The sequence below is a fragment of the Lipophrys pholis genome, assembly GCF_963383615.2.
Source record: "Lipophrys pholis genome assembly, chromosome: 11".
Taxonomy (NCBI): Eukaryota; Metazoa; Chordata; class Actinopteri; order Blenniiformes; family Blenniidae; genus Lipophrys; species Lipophrys pholis.
Genome location: NC_137631.1, coordinates 7,119,131 through 7,131,130, shown reverse-complemented (window position 1 = coordinate 7,131,130; position 12,000 = coordinate 7,119,131).

Below are 12,000 nucleotides of genomic sequence, written 5' to 3'. Positions count from 1 at the left end.
AGTCAGTGCCAGCCAAAACAATGTCCATTAACCTTTGGAAACTGGCTGGTGCACCCTGAAGGCCAAAGGGCATGACCACGAACTGAAAAAGTCCCTGGGGTGTACGGAAGGCTGTGTACGGCCTGGCCTCCTTGGCCAGGGGTACCTGCCAGTAACCTTTGCACAAGTCCAGTGTGGTAATATAGGACGCTTTTCCCAACCTCTCGATTAAGTCCTCGAGCCGAGGCATGGGATACGCGTCAAAGTGGGATTGGGCATTCACCCGGCGAAAGTCAATACAAAAGCGCATGGTCCCATCTTTCTTCGGCACCAACACCACCGGGTTACTCCATTCACTTGCAGACCTCTCAATCACCCCCAGTGCCAACATCTCCTCCACCTCTGCCTTCAGGTGTAGCAGGAGACGTTCTGGCACCCGGTACATCCGCTGGCGCACAGGGGTTGTGTCCTTGAGAGGGATGGTATGCTCCACCACCGTGGTGTAACCTGGTGTCTCCTTGAAAAGTCCAGGAGAGATGATCGCTGCCAGCTCCTTCTGCTGGCGGGCGGAAAGATGGGACAAGTCCATGGTCGCTGTCTGCTGGTGGATTGGGAAAAACTGCCCCGGACACTCCTCCTCTTCTGCCACAGCCTGCACCCGGAGCTGGAGACCTGGCTGCCTCTCATGCCACTCTTTCAAAAGGTTGACGTGGAAGGTCTGTCGAGGTTTCCTCTTTCCCGGCATGTGCACCTCGTATGTAGCCGGACCCATCTTCCGCACCACCTCAAATGGTCCCTGCCACTTGGCCAGGAGCTTGTTTTCTGAAGTGGGCAGCAGAAGCAGGACTTTCTGGCCTGGCTGGAGGTTGCGTTGCCTGGCAGCCTTGTCGTACCAGGTCTTTTGTTGCGACTGGGCCTGCTTCAAATTTGCCTGCACCAGCTCCGTCATTTCCTCCATCTTGTCCCTCATCTTAAGGACATGGGCCAGAATGCTGCGCATCTTCGGGGTCTTCGGTCCCTCCCAGGCTTCTCTCAGCACATCCAGAGGACCCCTCACCTGTCTTCCATAGAGCAGTTCGAACGGTGAGAAGCCAGTGGAAGCCTGAGGAACCTCTCGGTAAGCAAACAGTAGGTAGGGCAGCCAGCGGTCCCAGTCTTTTCCATTGGCTGCCACAAACTTCCGTAACATGCTTTTCAATGTTTGATTATATCTTTCCACAAGGCCATCAGTCTGAGGGTGGTAAGGAGTGGTTCGGATGCCCTTGATGCCTAACCAGTTGTACACCTGTTTGAGGGTTTTAGACAGGAAAGCAGTACCCTGATCAGTCAGGATTTCCTCTGGGATGCCTACCCTGGAAAACAACTGCAACAGGGCCTGAGCTATGGGGCGAGCTGAAATCCTACGTAGAGGAAAAGCCTCCGGGTAGCGGGTGGCATAGTCACATATAACCAAAATATATCTATACCCATTTTGAGATCTCTCCAGGGGGCCTACCAAGTCCATAGCTATGCGAGAGAAGGGGGTCTCAATAATGGGCAGCGGCTGCAGGGGATAAGGTCTAGCCTGTTTCTTGCTAGTCAGCTGGCACTTAGGGCAACTTTTACAAAATTCCTGCACTTCCCTATAGAGACCTGGCCAAAAAAACCTGGCGGCTATCCTCTCATAGGTCTTTGCATTGCTCAGATGTCCTGACCATGGGATCTCATGGCCTAAAACGAGCACCTTTTCCCTGAGCTGCCTAGGCACCACCAGTTGCTCTGCTCTGCCCTCACCTGGCTGATGGTATAGCAAACCCTCTCTCACACTGAAGCCCTCTCCAGACAAGGTCTTACTCACCCCAGTCGGAACCTCCTCCATATGTGTGACTCTATCATATGCTCCCTTCAGTGTGGCATCTTCCTTCTGCAACTGCTCAATGTCATCTGGAACATCACCCCAAACATCATCTGGCTGCATACTCAGTAGCTCTTCCTCAACCGTACCCACGAGCTTGGCCTGTCTGCGCTGCATGCGGGTCTTCCTAGTTTTTACCCTGCCAGGGGTAGTAATTTCTGCTTCAGCAAACGCCAACTCCTTTAAGCTATTGGGCTCACTGAGATCAATCTTTTCCTTCTCAGGGGTCTGAAACTGGCTCTGAGAACGCGTGACCACCACATTAACTGGCGTACAAGACCGGAGCAATTCTGGTAGCACCACAATATCCTGTCCTATGACCACTGGGTGACTCAGCTTCTCCACGACCCCCACAATCATCTGATACGTCTGACTTTTCACTTTTAAGTAGACCTCTGCTGTGCTGTATTCATGCTCATCCCCGTTAACACAAAGCACCTTCAAATTCCTACCCTGTATGAAGTCCCTTTGATCCACTAAGTTGGGCTGCACCAAAGTCTGGGTACTTCCCGAGTCTAACAAGGCAGAAGCAGGCTTTCCATTAATTAAGACAGGGATCGTTTGCAGTCGGCCAAGAAAACTTATATTTTTGTCTTCTGGTTTAGGAATACAACTATTACCAGAGTGTTCTAACTTCAGCTGAGGGCAGTTTGGTTTAATGTGACCTTCCTCGAGGCAATGATAGCACACTACTTTCCCTGCGATCTTCTGCTTGGAGCTATCCCTCGACTTGACTGGGGTAACTGGGTTCCTCGCAGGCATCTTATTGGGCTCAGCAGACTTGAAACCACTCACATTACCGAACCCCTCAGACCTACCTCTGGTTGTCGGTCTTGACTCCCACCGGAAGTTTCTGTGCTGCCGTGCAGACATGAAAGTCTCTACCAGCTCTGCCGCCCTCGGGCCATCTGCTGGTCCATGTTCTTTGACCCACACTCGGACGTCTGGGGCGAGGACACGAAGAAACTGCTCGGTGATCAGAACCTCGCAGATTTCTTCGACCGACTTCCCAGCTGGCCGGATCCATTTACAGAACATGTCCTTGAGGTGTGTGTACAGCTCCCGGGGGGTTTCCCCAGGCTGGACATCAGGTTCTCGGAACCTCCTGCGGTACACCTCCTCATTGATTTCGTATTTATGAAGGATCGCTTCCTTCACCCGGTTGTAGTCCAGGGCTGCCACCGTGTCCATCGCCACATAGGCGCTGCGGGCCTTCCCCGTGAGATAGGGCACCAGGAGAACAGCCCACTCGTCCCTGGTCCAGCGGTAGGCCGTTGCCAGCCGCTCGAACGTGGTGAGGTACTGTTCGACATCATCCCCTTCCTCGAGCCTGGGGATGCTACCTCGGTGCCCTGCCATGGATGCGACTGCCGCCACTGGAGTCTCCGCTGGAGCCGCCGCTGGAGCCTCCACTGTTGCAGGTGCGGTTGGTGAAGACCTCCGCTCTGTCTCTGCACCCTCGCGAAGCTGGTTCAGCTGTGTCTGGATATTCCTCCAGCGCTGGTCCTGCCTGTAGGCCTCCTCCTCCTGAGTTCTCAGCGTCTTCTCCAGGAGTTGCCGTAGGGCCGCCATCTCACTCACCCGAGGTGGGCTCTCGCACTTGGACTGGAGGGCGGCTCCCTCCAGGACTTCTGGGTCCTCGGGTGGCTCCATCTGGTCCCCTCTGGCCAGTCTGGGGTCTGTCATTCCCCACCAGGTCTGACCTTCTTCCTCTCTGGGTGCACGCCCGGCACCTCCCCTTTTTCTTCCTCTCCTCTCCAGCTTCTCAGATGACGATACACATCCCACCACTGCCACCAAATGTGAGGGACCGAGGCGGTCACCCTGACTCGGGATGTGTTCGGCCTGGTGGTGGTAGCGAGGATGAGGAAAGGATGAGGTGGCAGTCGGCGTTTCAAAAATGAAATCAGGTTTATTTTAAATGTTCTTGTTCCAAAAGTTGACACAAACATTTGTTTCCAGCCTCACAGCAGGCTGGCTGCCACAGACTTACTCTCTCAGCTGTCAGCCCCACACACTGAAGGTGTGCCTCCTTAAATAAGGCCCGCCCCACCCTTAATTCAGCCAATCAGGACAGGCCGGAATAAAACAAATGTCCAAGGGGTGTTTAAACCACCCGAAATTAACATGACTGAAAAATTATAATAATAAAGTAGCTGAGCCATCAGAAAACCATTATAACATTACACCTACCTACAATACACTATTTTAACCCGTCACCAATTTCCCACTATACATATTTACACATACATCTACAAACAATGCACTCCTACACCCAGTGGACTGGGCCAGCTGCCGTCTGACGGCTGAAATACAGCTCCTCCAGCAGCGCGCTCCGCTGAGGGAAAGTCTGACGGGCATTGCAGGAAGTGCGTGCGGTGAGTTCTAGTCTTTATTTTAAAGGGAGAAGGGAATATCACCTTCTCACAAAGAGGTACAAGAGTGCAGAGTGTAACTGTTTTTTTGTTGCTGTTAAGACTGAATAAAGTTTAAATAAGTTCTTAAGTCATTCTGAGAAGAATTTTGATTCAATAAGTGAGTTTTACAATAATTTCTAGCTCAACAAAGCTTCTGCCAATAGTGCGTTTAGCTTCAGACATCTTAGTTGCCCCAAAAATAGACTATTGAGTATATAAGCAATAAGATAAGATATCCTTTATTTATCTCACATGTGGAGAAATTTGCAGAAATAGCAATGTAGGTATCGGATTGGGAAAGTATCGGTATCGGCCGATACTCAATTCTGAAAAATCGGATCGGTATCGGGGGTAAAAAAGTGTGATCGGGACATCCCTAATATATAGATAGATAGATATAGATATAGATAGATAGATATATAGATATATACACACATAACCGTATATAACCGAACCAATTCAAAGAGAGATATAGATATATATACATGCACATGCATATCAGATGTATACAAAATAATTATTAGATAAGATTTAATTTACTTCAGGGACCACATACAGTCCAGCTTCATCTTGAGTGGACCAGACTGGTAAAATATTGCTATAATAACCTTTAAATTTACACTTTAAAGTTTTTCTTGGTTGTGGTCACAGTGGATGTAATGAAATCATCAAGATCAAACAGTTAGTACTGAAAATTACTACAATCTCAACATAAAGTCAATTTCAATGACTTATTGTGGTGCAAAATACAGTGAAATGTGAAATAAAACTTGTATGAATCCTTTATAACCTTGCTTGGTGGGACCAGGTTGAAGCCTCTCGGTCGGTTTGGCCCACGGGCCTGATGTTCTCTGCCGTTAAGGGAAAGTGAAACTCACGAAGAGGAGTTTCACAGAGCAGCACTGTGCTGCGGTGAAGCGACGATGATTCAGACCTCTGCCACCATCACAACGTCTGAAAATTCCAACAAACAGGTCCAACCCAGGTATTTTGGCCGTTTCAGGGTTGCTCAGCTTGACATTTTCCAGGAAAACCCGTCCGTTGTCCTCGTCAGGCGGGTTGTCCTCATTAAGGTATGTTACCAGTTACATATGTGTCCGTGGACAGTGACGTGCCCAGTCCTCCTCACAGGTTCTACTGTACCGCCTCCGCCTCGCTCCGTTCAACTCGCTCTGCGGGTTGAAGTTCTGTTTTTAAAACTTTATTTCAGTCAGCCAGCGTTGATAAAGCGCCGCAGGTGAAGTAAACGGCTCCGCAACATAAATCGCGCGACACAACGAATCGATAATGAAACTCGTCGCCAACACTTTTAATAATCGAATTTAATCGATTTTATCGATTCGTTGTTGCAGCCCTAATACAATTACAATTGACAATAATAATTGATTAATAATAATAATAATAATCCCATTGTCATTGACAAACAGTAGTAATCAGTTTGATCAGGTCTTTCAGGGCAAAAAGTCACAATTGTGATGTGTGTTCAAATAACATATACAGCCCAAAGCCAGCATTCTTTTTTAAAAATTTTAAGCTTTAGGTCAAGTTCGATGGGACTAAGGCCCTGTTTGTACGACATTTCCACGTGAAAACAAAAAACGTTCGTTGCATTTTGGTGGTCCGATTACAAGACAATACTTGCAGTAACTGAAAGCGCAACTTTTTGAAAAAGGCTCCCAAGGTGAAAGATTTTTGCAAAATGTTCTGATTCCATCTCCATGTAAACATTGGCAGGCACCGTTTTTCGAATAGGGTGTGACCCCCGTCTTCATGGAAACAAGGGGAAATTCAACTTTTTTTGCAAATGCTGCTATTGTGCACGGTCGTAGTAACGTGTTCTTCTGCACACGCACAAGTCGATGGACAACAACAATGGAGTGTCACTGACTCCCAGTCCACATTCTTTTGGGACTTAAGTAGTTTTATGTGTGTGATTACAAAAAAACAAACAACAGCATCCACTAGTGGCCCAACATGAAAACTACATCATTTTCAGCATTTCTCTCACTTTCGTTTAAAAGAGCGTATAGTCTTTGAAATGCTGCCGTGGATGAATCAAAACCTTTCTGAAGTGAAAAAAACCCCAATAATTATGCATTTTCACTTGAAATGTTGTCATGTTCTTCAAATCAGAACATCAGAACGGCTGAGAAGATTGTCGGCTGCCCTCTCCAAACACTAGAAGAACTGCACAGTTCCCAGTGCCTCAGAAAGGCCCTCAATATTATCGGGCACGGATCACACCCAGGAAATTCCCTGTTTGAACTGCTGCCATCAGGAAAATGCTACAGGGCAATAAAAACAAGAATAAACAGACTCAAAAACAGTTTTTACCCCGCTGCAGTCACTTCAGTGCAATATATTGTATAAGGGGCCGGGGCAACGGGATGTATGTATGAGTGATGAGTATCTGTTGGTTTTTAGCCCTCTGTTTTGATATTTTAACAGTTTGTATTTGTACGTTAATTGATTTTATGATGCACAGATGGGTTGACACTTTATATTCTCTTTGTACTGATGACAATAACAATTTAATTTCTATTGTATTATAACATACACAATATTTATTAGACACAATATATGTAATATACACAATATATAGTGTATATACAGTATATTCTATTCTATTCCTTCAGGCTGGGGGCTTCCTGTGAGACAACAGTGCTAACCACTGCCCATAATCCCCCCCCCCCCCCCCCCCCCCCTTTTTCCAGTCTCCTTTGTCTGCAGTCTTTCACTCTTCCTCCTCTCTTTCTCTCGCTTCTTCACCGTCTTCTTTTGGGTATTTCGGAGAGCGTCTTTGCTGCAGCCTCCTCCTCCCATGCAGTGGCCACCATTTTCTCCTGTTGGGCCTCGGTGGTCTCCATAAAGGTGTTTAAACTTGTGACCTCCTCGTTCTTCTGCCCCACTTGTGATGGCGACGCAAGGTGTTTCCTCTCCGTCCTGGTGAGACGGGACGCTACTTCTCAGGTCCTGCAGCTCCTCCGGGGTCTCTGTCAGCTCTGCCCTGGTGCTCTCTATCAGGGGGTTGAACTTTTTCACCTCCTCACACTTGAGGTTGAATTCAACTCGGAGGTTTTCACAATCGAGGTGATTAGAGTGTAGAGCTTCCGCCAGGTTGAAAAACGGCTCATTGAGGTTCTTGAAGTCGATGCGAGCTGCTTCAGCTTCTTCCTGGTGGGACTACAGACTTTCTCTCAGGTCCTGGACCTCCTCCTGCATCCCTCTCTGGAGTCGGTCCTTCCCCTTGGAGCTCGGAGTCCTTTAGCTGCTGTTCAGCCTCCAGAGCAGTGACCCGGCTCCTCCAGACCTCCTTTTCCTCCTGCAGTTTCTTGTTCTCGTCCTCCAAGCTGCTGAAGCGATGACGCAACTTGCCGTAGTCTGCAACTATTTCCACACTTAAGTTGCGGTAGTAGGACAAGACCTCCCCGCACCGCAGGGCCTTGACTAGGGATGGGAATCGAAAACCGGTTCTGACTGAGAACCGGTTCCAATTGATCAATTCCGTCGGAATCGTACACCTTACAGGTGTTCGATTCTTCTTAACGATTCATTTCCCAGCACGACGTCAAGTCGCGTTGCATTACGTCACACTTCTGCGACGCAGACCTCCTTCAACCAGGAGAAAACATGGAGAGGAAGAAGGTCTAAAGTGGGAGACGATAAACGACAAAATAACATGATACGGTAATACTTGTTCCACTCACCACGTCCTGAATCCACAGAGTCCACAGAGTCCACAGCCTCCCGCCTCACAGCCACAAGGTCCAAGTTAAAACAAACAAACAAAAAAAAGTCTCGGTGCAAATCCCGGCAGGAGCCTTTCTGTGTGGAGTTTTCATGTTCTCTCTCTCTCTCTCTCTCCGTGTGTGCTGGTTCTCCTCCGGTACTCCGGTTTACTCTGATAGTCAAAACAACCTGCACCATGGCTCCCTGAGCTCCACCCTCAGCTCCATCACCTCCCCAGAGCGCTGCGCCGTGTGGCTGCAGAAGAAGGTCCATTTAGTGAAGAAATGTCCTGTCTGAGGACTAATGAGGGACTTTTAATAAATTAACTCCGTCAATCTGTCCCGTGTAGTGAACGTCTGCTCCAACGAGCCGACAGCGTAGACATATGCTAGTAGATCATTACTCTATGTGTGAGACTCTAGTTTTCACACCATACAGTAGCAAACGAGCTACTAGAATATGTCTACTGTGTAGACATACACAATCTAGAGGATACCTACTGTAAGTCCATGTTTTACATCATTCTGTGTTGAATATTCCCTCAAAAAAAGCACCAACACAAGATGAAAACACAGCATTCCCTGCAGACCGAGAGAACCGAGAGTTCCTCCTCCTATGTCACTTCCACGTTCCTCTCCAGTGTCCGACCTTCCAGAGAGGGTTAACTTATCAACTTGTTTGAAAAAGTGTAAATTCCAGTGGGCAATGACGGCAAATACACATTTGACTGTTCTTTTTTAGGGGAAAAATTATGATTCAAGTTTCATGTTTGGAAAATAATTATTTGTTCCTCAGGAATCATTAGAAGAATTGATAAAATCGTATCAATTCCCACCCCTAGTAATCTACCTGTTAATTCTTCTTTTTAAAAATAATAATTAAAAAAATAATAATAATAAAAAAAAAAATATCGATAAAAGAACCGATAAAGAATTGAATCGTTTAACAAAATCGAAAATAGAATCGGAATCGTAAAAATCTTATCAATTCCCATCCCGAGCCTTGACTCGGTGTGATTTACTGCCGGTAACTTCTTGTACCACGCTCGCCATTTCTGATCCAACTGCTTGTCGCTTTTTCACAGAGCAAGTTGGGACTACGCCGTGGCTCATGTACCGTGGAACAGAAACCATCTCCAATTCTACTTTTTCTTTTTAATCCAGGACACGCGAGACGAATTTGGTGAAAGCAGAAACGTTTTTTGGTCTAGCAATATCACCAAAGAGAAAGCACCACTCCCACGTGCGCTCTGTCGTATTTCATTGTTTTCATCATTGTTTTTCTTTTTCTACCTTTAAGTCACATTCAGTTTCATCACAACAAATGAAAACATGGGGATGATAAAACCAATATCATCACATTTTTAAAATAGATGGGCTCAAAAATAACCGATGACTGGGTGTTTTTTATTGCCCACACACACACATACCTGATTCTTTTGTGTCACTGAAAAGAGTTACTAATTAATGCGTCCCCGGCGTCACTGATTGTAACTGGAATAAGCCGCCGGAGGTTTATCACACTTCTATACAGGCCGGTTTCTCTTGGCATTCCACTCACTGGCTTTCTTTCTCACAGAAACACTCAGTATCATCCTTGTGCACTGAAATGTTAACATTTTTCACCACTCACCTGAAACTTGAGCCACTTTAGCCACCGGTGCACGTGCTCCTGCCTGAGGTCCACAGAATGATGTGCACCAGGACCCTGCAAGACCCCCTGCAGCTGCCCAAAGTGTCTGTGGACTGCACCTGCCCCGACAAACACCAGTGTTATAACCAAACATGCAAATAGTGAACATTACAAATTCACAATAAACAAAGTATTTAAAAGAAAATAAATTAAAAAAAAAAAGGCTCCCATGAAAGAAAATATTAAGGGGCCTAGAATAGATCCCTGGGGGCCCCAGCAGGAGAGAGGGGTTGTAGAGGAGTGACCACTAAGCTGGAGAGAAAAGGTTTTGTACTTTTGGGAATCCTAACTGATCTAAAACAGGAGGAGTTTACTCTGGTTTAAGTGAAGACTGAGAAGAAGAAAAACAAAAAAAAAACGTGTGTGTCTTTTTGTACAGCCGTAACTTTTAAATGAAATGGTAAAATAAAAATCTGTTTAACATAATGAATGAATGTCTATCTTAAGTAGTTTTAATTTCAACCAGTTTTTATTACTACAATGGGAAATTTTTGTTGTTTCATCTTGATATGTAATGGTAATACATCATTATAAAATGCTTTTAAAACTACATTCTTCATTTGTGGAGATCTGCAAGATTTCAAGATCTTGGATATGGGCCATTGGATCATTGCTGCAACTTCCACACAGTAGGCGGCTATATATTTATCTATATATCCTTGATGGCTGCCTGAATGAAGTCAGACGGCGGCTGGACAGGGTCCAGTGGAGGTTGAAGCGGCGGTTTTAGTTCCTAGAACTGGACAATATACCACAGATTCATTGTTATGGTGATATCAGCCCGTGCAGTAAACATATAAAATACTAACTAAACTGAGATAAACCTGTGCTTTCAAATTTTGCACATTTTAAATGTCAGATTTCTACACTGGGGAGAATATAAGGTGGTAATGCTGAATGGATTCCCACCTTGTTTAAATGCAATAACCTTCCAATAATATGACGCAATACTAAAACAAATAAAAATGTGACCACAAGCAAGAGTGTTTAGATTAAGAGTAAGTAGAATAGTGGCTCAAATGATTAGAGACTTTTTTTTTTTTCAGTGAAAATCATTAGAATTGTGATATTATTGGTTGGCAACACAAACGTCCTAACTTTAGCGGGATTGCACAATCTGTATTTCTGTCAGTAAAAAGACAACTATGACTCATTTGTGTTGGCTGCAGTTTTGCTTTTTTAATAAGCAGATGAATTTCCCCCCCATAAAGTATTTTTTTTCTTCTTACAACCATAGACATGTTTATATCATTTAAAAAAAACAAAAAAACAAAAAGAAATATAACACAAATTGCATTTTATACATACATGACGTGTCCAGAGTGGTGCAGACAAAGACACGATGCTTTTCTTGTCTTTTTTTTTTTTTGTTTTGTTTTTTTTAAAGCACAAAAATGACAGAGTGTGTAGTTTAAATGTTGCGAAGATTATTAGCAGATAATGGACCGTACACAGGATAATATATCCTTTTATAACAGATTCTTTTAAACCAATGTACATCCCAGAAGCATGATCATAAATAGTACATACACGGTGTATAAAAGAGGAACAAAAACAGAACCAGAGAAAGCAGAGCATGCCTTCCAGTGACTGGTACATTCACTTTTTTTTTTTTTCTTTTCTTTTTTTTTCTCTCTTTATTTTTAATGCAGAATACCATACGGACAGCTCGGACATACACAACAAATACCCGTCAAATGTCTGCTGAAAGCTCTTTGATCAGGGATGGTTTTTGTCCTACCAGCTCAGCTCTTTACACAGCTTTATCTACACAAGTCCACAGTTTAGAAATTAAAAAAAAAAAAAAAAAACATGTCTACCAAAACGCTGCTGCAGGTTTTCACGCCTGCATTTAATTTGAGACTTCCAGCTCGGAGGAAAAAAACAAACAAACAAAAAACTGTTAGGTAACACTGATTGTGTTGCTTCGACACCTTGGCTCACCAAGGAAAAAATTAAAGAACACGTGGACGGACAGGTCGGCGTCAGATGCTACTGTTCTTATTTATTTTATTTTTTTTATAAATCGTTGTCTGGTTAACTGACAGATTAAATGCTACTTTTGGCAGCCGGGAGAGGAGAGGACGGAAGAGCGAGAGTCATGATGAGAGTAAAGTACGGCTCAGAATGAGCGCAGCGGTTTCCCCTCCGATGCAAGAAAATTCAGCCTTAAAGCTACAATAGGTGACATTTGTGTGTGTGTGATGGGAGGCCGGCATCCTGCTGCTGCTCCGCACGTTGGGACGAGGACAGACTAGGCACCAGAGAGAGTGTCGCCATGGAAACTGA